Here is a 10,423-nt window from a genome sequence, read left to right on the forward strand (position 1 = left end):
AATCGTTATGAACCTCGGTTCACTAATTACACTGCCCTCGTTGAGTCTCGGGGAGAGGTTTATCAGGCCACAAGTTCTAGTGTGCCTTACAAAAAACCTGGCCCCATTCGAAAGGATATTTCGAAAAGAGACACTACCAAGTTTTGTCGTTATCATAACGACTACGGACATGACACCAATGAATGCAACCAGTTAAAAGACGAAATCGAGTTCCTTATTAGACAAGGACACTTGAGAAGATACGTACGGGCCTTGGGAAATTCCCAACGAGAAGCTCCGGGTAGCAACGAGCAGGCGCCCGCGCGCCAACGCTCGCCACCCTTACAGCCTGCCCCCGTGACTGGCACACTCTTAACCATCTGTGGAGGCCCGCACCTCGCGGGAAATAGCGGAAAGGCTAGGGAACGATACGCTCGGACTCTGCTCCACGACCAGGACATCGAGAAGATGACTGTGGAGGACCGTGCACCAAAAAAGGCTCGGTCAGAGGAAGGTGAGATAACCTTCTCTGATGGCGATGCCCAACACGTCCGGTTCCCACATTCCGATCCGCTGGTTGTGGACATCCAGATGGCCAACATGATGGTAAAGAGAGTACTGGTTGATACAGGAAGTTCAGTGAATATCCTGTATAAATCAACACTGGAACGCATGAAATTGTCCGTTAAGGACTTGGAGCCCTGGAACCAGACAATATACGGCTTCTCTGGAGAAGGACTCGCCCCCGCCGGATTGATCAAACTGCCAGTAACGACGGGTACAGCGCCTGCAACAAGGACATTACTCGCCACTTTTGTAGTGGTCGATTGTCCCTCGGCGTACAATGCCGTTATTGGAAGGCCTATACTGGTTGATCTACGGGCCGTCATCTCTATGTGGCACTTGGCCATGAAGTTCCCAATAGACGCGGGGGTAGGACGCGTGTTGGTAAACCAGAGGGAAGCCAGGGAGTGCTACAACGCCTCAATCACAAAGGCGAAGAATGGAACGTCAAAGAGCACTACCTCAGATAGGTTGCAAATGGCAGGTGATACACAAGCCCAATCCGGTGATGAAGTCACCAAATAGGGTGTTGCCCAAAGTGAGAATAGAGACTTAGATCCTCGCTTTGGGGATTTTGAAGAAAACGTTGGACCCGTCGAGGACCTGGAGGAGGTCCAACTCGACAAAGAAGACCCGACCAGAGTCGTAAAGGTTGGGAAAAACTTAGAGCCTACCACGAAGCACGCACCGGTGGAATTTTTGCGAAAGAACCAGAAGGTTTTCGCCTGGTCGCATAAAGACATGGTTGTGATAGATCCCGCAGTTATCAGCCATGTCCTGAATATAGACAAGACCTTTCCACCCGTGCAACAAAAGAGAAGACTGCTCGATAAAGATAGATCGAGAGCCTTAAAAGAAGAAGTTGAAAGACTAAAGGAGAATGGGTTCATCAGGGTGTCATTTTATCCATCGTGGGTCTCCAATCCAGTGCTGGTTCCCAAGCCTAACAGCAAGTGGCGGACCTGCGTGTATTTTACAGACCTCAATAAAGTCACGAGATCCTCTCGTTCATGGATGCATATTCGGGCTACAACCAGATTAGCATGCACCCCCCTGACGAGGATCACACCAGCTTTCGGACCGATACGGGCTTATACTGTTACAAAGTAATGCCCTTCGGACTGAAAAACGCAGGTGCGACTTACCAACGGCTAGTCAACCACATGTTTAAGGAGCTGATCGGAGTAAACATGGAGGTGTATGTAGACGGCATGCTGGTAAAGTCTAAGAAGGCAGAAGGACATGTGAGGGATTTACAAAAGTGCTTTGATGTATTGAACAAATACCAAATGAAGTTAAATCCCCTCAAATGTTTCTTTGGAGTTGGATCAGGGAAGTTTTTGGGGTTTATTGTAAATTCAAGAGGAATCGATGCCAACCCCGATAAGATAAAGACCCTGATCGACATGAAGTCGCCAGAAAGGATCAAAGATGTACAAAGTTTAACCGGGAGAATCGTAGCCCTAAGTAGATTTATTTCGAAATCAACAGACAAGTGTGTCCCTTTTTTCTACTTAGGGGAAATAAGAAGTTTGAATGGACAGTAGACTGCGAACAAGCGTTCCAAGCCTTAAAAGGCAATATGGCACAACCTCCCATCTTATCAAAGCCAATCGAAGGAGAAACTTTGTTTATTACTTGGCGATTACTGAAGTTGCTGCTAGCGCGGTACTAGTGCGAGAGGAAGACGGCGTACAAAAAGCAGTCTACTATGTCAGCAAGAGACTGACCGGGGAAGAATTGAGATATCCACCAATCGAGAGGTTAGCATATTGCCTAATCCTGGCCTCTAGGAAGCTACGCCCCTACTTTCAAGCCCATCCTCTTATAGTTCTAACTGACCAGCCCCTTCGGCAAGTCCTCCAAAAGGTAGAGGCGGCTGGGCGATTATTAAAATGGGCAGTCGAATTAGGGAAGTTCGACAGAACTTATTCACCGCGAGCAGCAGTCAAGGGACAAGTCTTGGTCGACCTTATTGCAGAGTTCACCGAACTCCCAGACAGCGAACAGTGCGAACAGCCTAAAGCGCCTGAGCCTCAAGACAAAGCTCCTTCGTGGAAGTTATTCACGGATGGGTCATCCAACGAATCCCACGCTGGAGCGGGGGTGATATTGATAACGCCGGAAGGGCATCGATTTCATTGCGCCATCAGGTTCGACTTCACCGCATCAAATAATGAAGCGGAATACGAAGCACTCCTCGCTGGGTTGAGAATGGCGAAAGATATGAGCATAAAGACGCTTGATATCTACAGTGATTCACAGCTGGTCGTGAATCAAGTTCTAGGAAAATATCAAGCACGAGGCTTAAAAATGGTGGCCTACTTAAATAAAACAAAAGACTTGCTAGCCCAATTTATGGAGTACACCCTTCAGCAAATTCCGCGGGATCAAAATTCAAACGCAGATGCCTTAGCCAAACTCGCGAGCGCGAAGGATGCTGACACTTTGAACATTGTGCCGGTAGAAAGACCGAGTAAGCCAAGCATACAAGCGGTCGAATCCAGTATGGAGATTCAAATGGAGGATACATGGATGACACCTTATTTGGAGTATCTGATAAACGGTACGCTACCAGCGGATAGAAACAAAGCCAGAACCCTACAAAGGCGAGCTGCTAGGTACATACTGGTCGGTGGAGTTATGTACCGAAGAGGATATTCCTTGCCGCTACTCAGATGCGTTACACCAGAAAAAGCTAAGGAACTCATGAAAGAGGTGCATGAAGGCTTCTGTGGGGATCATGCTGGGGGGCAGAGTTTGGCAAAGAAGATTCTAAGGCAAGGCTACTTCTGGCCAACTATGAACAAGGATTCAATGGAGTTTGTACGAAGATGCGATAAATGTCAAAGATTCTCCAAAATTCCACGAGCAGCTCCGAACGAATTAAAACAGATGCAAAGTCCATGGCCTTTTGCAGTATGGGGGATAGATTTGATTGGATCCCTACCTACGGGGAAGGGCGGAGTAAAGTACGCAGTCGTAGCAGTCGATTACTTCACCAAATGGGCCGAAGCTGAACCGCTTGCTACCATCACGACCAAGAAAGTTCTTGACTTTGTTATCAAGAACATTGTCTGTTGATATGGCTTGCCTAGAAAGATAGTTTCAGACAACGGAACCCAATTTGACAGTGATTTATTCACTGATTTTTGCGAAAGACATGGAGTCATTAAAAGCTTTTCTTCAGTTGCACACCCCCAGGCGAATGGGCAGGTCGAAGCCGTGAATAAAACTCTTAAAGACACCCTGAAGAAGAGGCTTGAAGAAGCTAAGGGAGCGTGGCCAGAGCAACTGCCTGAAGTCCTCTAGTCGTATAGAACGTCTCACCGAACAGCGACAGGACATACCCCATTTTCCTTAGCCTATGGATATGAGGCAATGTTGCCTGTCGAATTAGATCCCCCCTCACATCGACGCCTAACATACGACCAAGACCAGAACAGCCAACTGATGATGGAATCCCTAGACTCGATTGACGAGATACGGGAGAAGGCCCAACTCCGAGTTGCTGCATACCAACAAAAAGTTGCCCGGTACTTTAACTCCAAAGTTAAAGAAAGAAAATTCAACGTCGGAGACTTGGTACTACGACGAGTTTTCTTAAATACCCGACCCTACTGCTGGAGTGCTTGGACCTAATTGGGAAGGACCTTACCAGATTGAAGAAGTCCTTCATCCGGGCACCTACAAACTTGCACGCTTAAACGGAGATCTCGTTCCACGTTATTGGAATGGAGAACATCTGCGCAAGTATTATCAATGAACAATCCTTTTTGAAGGACTGGCTTGTATTAATTTTTCTTTTTACAAGTTCAGCAAAGAGGGTTAGCCACACTGTATGGCTAATCGCTCGTATATGTAAGTTTCTATTTCAGAATCGCTCGTAAAGACATGTTTAGTCCATTTTTATTACGAGATTATAAGGGACTGTGCGTAGCCAGTCATTCTTGCCAACCTTTGTGAATTTATATTTACAAGTATTTGTTCATTACGTGTGTTGTTTTGCTGTATTACAAGTATTACTTTTTCACCCGAGCAGAAATGTTCGAACAGTTCATGGTCAAGGCAAGTGACCAAGGACCTAAAGCTCCTCAATCACTTGGGGGGCATATAAGGCACATCGATAGCAAAGCGTACCATGAGGTATGTAAACACATGAACAAAATGAGTGAAAGCATGATAAGGTACTTAGAGTATTTTTCAAAATTTATATTTTGTTAAATCATGCCAAAGTACTATGTTAAGTTTGGTCATACAGACAAATGTTATAATAAATGAAAATGTTATAGCATCATGCAATCTTTTACACCGCAAGCATCAGTGCTTGGATGCAACTGTCCAAGTAAAAGAAAAGGTTTACTGCCCGTGCAGCAAAGTTTAAAATAAAAATATTGTCTTACATCACGACCCGTGGGTCGTGTAATCAAAAGATAGAGAAAATAAAAAAAAAAACTCAAGAAGCACTGGGAGCAGGAGGGTCTTTATCAGCATTCTGATTGGACGCGTCCTCAACAACCCCTTCTTCTTCAGCACCAGCCAAGCTTGGGGAAGCAGGGATCCTCGCTCTTGCCTCCTCTTCAGCCAGTTGAGCAGTGCAGCGAGCCAGCTCAGCAGTCCAGACATCCTCTGAAAGATAGCTGAAGTCGGCACCCTGATTGTGTTTCCAGAAGTTGTAAAAACACCGGAGCGTCGTCTTCTTATACCTGTCCAGATTTTTGGAGTTGTCGAGCTTTAGTTGCTCCACCTGGCCCTCAAGAGTGACGATGGCCTCGTCCTTGGACTTAAGCACCTCTTCCAACCTCTTGACTTCGCGAAGATGGGTTCGGCTGGCATCTTGATAATCCTGCCTCTGCTTTATTATAGCTGCCTTTGTAGCTTCGGCCTCTGATAGCTTTGTCACCGCAGCATCCCTCTGCTGAGCCATCACCTCCAACTCCTTTGCGTGCCTGGCCTCTGCAACCGAAAGTTCCTCGGCTGCCTTCACCTGGTGCCTCTCGATAGCCTTTGCCTTAGCCTGTTCAATAGTGGCTTGGGTGCGGGTGCGAGCAGTGGTGGTAGACAGCAAAGCCTGAGGACAAAGGATAAAAGTTAGAACCTGTGGCAAAGACTAAAAGACTGAAGCCAAAAAGATAAAGAAGTACTTACGCTGGTTATTTCGTTCAGGGTCCTGTTCAGAATCAGGTCGATCGTCATACTCTCTGCCTCAACCATTGCATCCTTGACGCGGTCATTTTTCCCAATGTTCACAATACGGTCTTTGGCTGCTCGTACGGCACGGCTCGAGAGTTCGGCCCCAAGATTTTCTTCCCTCTTGTCTTGTTCCCTTCTGGGCGCAGCCGGAGGAGGGTTCATTGGAGCAGGGGGAGTCTCCTTCTCAGCAGGGGCCGGAGGATGAGCAGAAGTTTGTCCAGTAGGCACGCCCCTAGGAGGGTCTTCTGTTCGACTCTTTTTTGCAGGTCCCTGACTCGTCTCGCCAGTATGTCTCCGTGACGATTTTCTCCGAAGCTGAGGAACTTCCTTTTCCTCCTCAGCCTGGTATAAGTCGAAGACATTGAGAGTGGCCATATCTGCACATAAATAAAAACATGCAAAGGGTAAAGATAAAAGCAGATGAAGACTCTTTATCAAAACGAAAAAGAAGGTCACAAAGTTAGTACCCGAGCTACAACTACTGGTCGCTATACTATTGACCCTATTAGTCACACACTCACTATCTGGCATGAAGAAGTCTGGCCCTAGATTTGAAGTATATGTAAAGTTGCCCTCCCCGTCAAACAAATGACAGGGAATTGGCAAACTATTTAAAAGCAAAATAATTTTACCGTTCTCATCAGAGGATTCCCCCAGATCCACAACTGGCTCTTTGGCCTTTTGTTTCCCCTTTCCTTGGGGAGCAGAAGGCCTTTCTGTGGAAGGATTGCCCGTGGGCTCCCTGATTGTAACCCCCGTCGGCCTCCTTCGAGGAGGAGACACGGGAGGTTGCTGCTCGGGAACCCCCTCGGCAGTGGCATCGTCTACCACGGACTCTCTTGTTTCATGGCAAGGAGCCAGGAGGCCAGACAGCCTCAAGCTTTCATCGGTAACCAGGGACTTGACGCTTTTTGCTGCGTCTGTCATCCTGGCCAATGTGTTGGACCTCAACACCATGTCTGGTTTTGGGGTTGGGCGTAACCATGGGCCTGAAAGACAAAGTATAGTTTGAGAAAAATGAAAGGAGACTCTTTGATTAAAAGTATTGACCAGTCAAAGACGGCACTTACCTCCTCGAGCGAAGGCCAAGTTGTTGCTGGTTATGTCCGGTGTAAGGAAATACTCCTTACTGTACTGCCTCACGTTCGATATGTGCATAGTGTCACTCAAGAATGTCCGGTTTGTCTCCTGGTGACAGAAGTAGAAGAAACCCGTTCCATATTGTTGCGGGTTGGATTTAAGGTCGAAAAGATAATTGACCTCGTGGGGAGAAGGTTTTGGCCATTTTTTAAGTTTGTACAAGATATAGAGTGCGGCCAGCATTCTATATCCGTTTGGAGTAATTTGGAAGGGGGCGACGTCGAAATAATTCGCCACCCCCTGATAAAAAGGATGTAGAGGGAGGAAATCCCCCGCCTCTATGTGATACCAAGACCAGGTGCTGTATATACCTCCGGGGAGGTTAGTCCTTTGGTTTGCGGCAGGAATTTTGATAGTAACCCCTGTGAGGGGATACTTCCTGAAATAGTTAGCAACCATCCGAAGGGTCACTACGCTGGTCGGGGAAGTATACCACTCGACATCAGGCAGATTCTGATGACGAGGGCGGGCTCTAATTTGGATGTTAGGGTCAGGAACAGGATCGTCTCGACCGCTGGTCGAGGGAGCCCTAGCCTGCAAATCAGGCTGGGCAGGAAGGTTTGGGCTATTATCAGATTCAGGCCTACAGACTTGGAACGGGCCATTTGAGGAGGAGAAGGACGAGGTCTGAAGGAGGATCGTGAGAAGGGAATCTTGTAGACTCGGTCGGCTGGTTGTTCTTCGCCTTCGAGTAGCTGGGCGAGAAGATCGTCGTCGATGGGCCGTTCACCTCCCCACAAATCTGGCATCAGTGTCTGCAAACAGAAAAATGGGGAGGTGAGGATGAAGAATTTTTAAAGGCTTTTTAGAATAGCGCTGGTCGAGTATAAAAGCCAAGCTTTTATACATCAGCATTCTAACAAAAAGCTAAATTTTCCGCACGAACAGTTTGAAAGTAAAAAGTTTTTCAAGAAAGTTTTTTCAACTCCCCTTAGGGCGGAAAAAAACCTATTTTCCAACTAGCCTAAAGATCGAATTTTTACTTCGACTTTACGTCCTAAAAGTATGATCCCGACTATTACACTAACAAGTAACCCTTTTTTGCCTACAAAATATTCTACTCACAAGTGTCTCAAACCAGAAACAGATGAACTCAAACAGTTATCATACAGAAGCATGCATCATGAAAATTTGAAGCATAAGAATTCAAAAACTCACCAAGAAAATGATCGTGGAGATGGAAAAAGGGTCTTCGGAGTTCAGGGAACTCTCGGACTGAATCTTGAAAATGCAGAAGAACGGTCTCCGGAGAAGGTTAAAACTCTGGTTTTTAGGGTTTCTTGTGAGGACAATGGCGTGCGTAAAGAGAAAAGGAAGATTTTGAAGGTATTATATAAGTTTGTCTGTGGCATTGAAAAGGTGTAATCATCAGTTTCTCTTTTTCGAAGTATGGGGAAGCGGAATGGCCGTCGATTTATTACTGGGGAACCGAAAAGTCATGATTAGACAGAAGTAGGTTACTTTTTCCAAGAACACACGAAGGGTTCTGACACGTATGGTGGGGTTACCGAAGTGTCGTTCGCTCAAAAGTTTATTTATTGCTCGTGATAAATAAACTTGGGGGGCAAATTTTATCCAAAAAATTAGCATTGATGACGTGGCAAGTGATCCCTAGACACGTGGCTGACACCTGGAAGAGCTCTGCTAGGGTATCAACCAGAGGATGCACTAGAAGCAGTAAGCCGCCCGGTCTTACCTGCGACCAGCCTGGTCGATGGTTCAGCATACAAAGTAACATTACTGTGAAGATCTTCGTATATCCCGAATTTAACTCACTCAATCTCCGGAATGTCCGATGATTCAGGGGAGAGTATCTGTAACAATCTTTTGTAATCTCCCTTGAGCCTACAAATAGCAAAAGATAGCTCAAGGAAGGGACTTTTGGCTTGGAATATTGTATTGTTCTTCAGAGGCTAGTGAAACTCATTGAGCCCTTGTTCTTTGATCACTCATTTGATTCCTATATCAATAACAGTCTAAGTGGACGTAGGTTATTACCAGATCCTGGGGCCGAACCACTATAAAAATATCGTGTTCTTATTACTTTTTCATCATTACGTTATTATCAACACATTTATTTATATCAAGCATATTCTGACTCCGTGTCAGTTGACCAAATTCTGGGTCAACAATGTGTACTATTGTAATTAAGTTCTTTTTTGTGATTCATTTTTTTTACATTCATTGATTTTGGTATATATATATCTATATATAAATATGTTTTTGTTGGATATTTCTTTCAGGTATTATTATGGTTAATTATATTTATGGTATTCATCTTTTTTGGCCAATGATGTTAAAATAATGAGGATGCTTATTATGTTGGTGATTATAGGATTTATTGTGCTCTTATATTTTTTAAAGGCATACAAATTGTCATAAATGCCTATAATAAGTCTTTTTTTCTTTCCGAAATCCTTATGATGATTAAATTAGGGGTATTCTATTATTAAATTGGGAATTTTGTTATACGGTAATTCACAACATCATTGGTCTCCCAACCGTCTCAAATCTTGTCGGCATTCTTACAAGGTCAATTTTTGTTTAATAATCTCTAAGAGAGATTAATCAACTAATTTTACATATTTATATTGTTGGTTCTCTCATTCATTCGTTAATATATTATGGTAAGATATACTATTTAATTATAATTTGAAGTCTTTAATTCATTGGTGCAGGGAATATCATAGGACTGACTTTTAAGGTGGATGCCTAGATTTATTAGGAAGAATATTGAGAAAAGAAACATGATTGAGTTTGCAGTGATTTAGAGAAGAGAATTATGTTGTCTTGTTGAGATTTGTTGTATTATATATTTGTAAGTTTATAGATTTATAATATTATAATGAATTTTTATTAATAATTATTTAATCTCATGGGGATTTGATGTATTATTTACATTTCAATTGTATGAATAAATGTTGTATGTATATGAATTTTTATTCTGATAAATATAATTTTTTTTTACAAGTTATGTTAATAATAATTAATTATGTGAGTAATTTTTTATTTAAATTTATATCAAATTTCAATTGTTAAAAATATAATTAAAAGTTTTAAAAATATACATCAAAAAATTATTATTTATATATATAAATTTAATGTTACGGCGACACGTATTAACTGTCGGCGTAGCCAGCAACGGCGACACGTATTAACTGTCGGCGTAGCCAGCAATTGCGACACGTATTAACTGTCGGTGTAGCTAGCAACGACAACACTTATTAACTGTCTGCATAGCTACCCTACGCCGGCATAGGCAAATACGACAGTTAGTCGACTGTCGTCATTGCTCAATAGCGACAGTTAAAAACTGTCGGGAAAGCCCAATTTTGTAGTAGTGTTTTCTATGCAATTTAAAAATAATAAATATATATTTTTTAAAACATGCCTAAGTAATTTTTTTTATGAAATAAAAATAATGTCTTAAGAGGTTTAATCAACTTAGGAATTTAAAGGAAATAAATAATGGTGAGGAAATTATGTTGCTAAATTTTTATGTTGAAAATGTTAGAAATAAGCGTGTAGAAATTATCGTTTTTAACGT

General features: G+C 43.5%; 1 long non-coding RNA gene across 1 annotated transcript; it reads left to right on the forward strand.

The window, feature by feature from the left end:
- The first annotated feature begins 2,792 nt into the window (after window positions 1-2,792).
- Window positions 2,793-9,812, forward strand: LOC133823439 (uncharacterized). Its single transcript, XR_009888336.1, has 2 exons — window positions 2,793-9,408; window positions 9,555-9,812. It is a non-coding gene; the product is annotated as an uncharacterized LOC133823439 (long non-coding RNA).
- The last annotated feature ends 611 nt before the right edge of the window (window positions 9,813-10,423 follow it).

Source organism: Humulus lupulus, chromosome 3 (genome assembly GCF_963169125.1).
Source record: "Humulus lupulus chromosome 3, drHumLupu1.1, whole genome shotgun sequence".
Classification (NCBI taxonomy): Eukaryota; Viridiplantae; Streptophyta; class Magnoliopsida; order Rosales; family Cannabaceae; genus Humulus; species Humulus lupulus.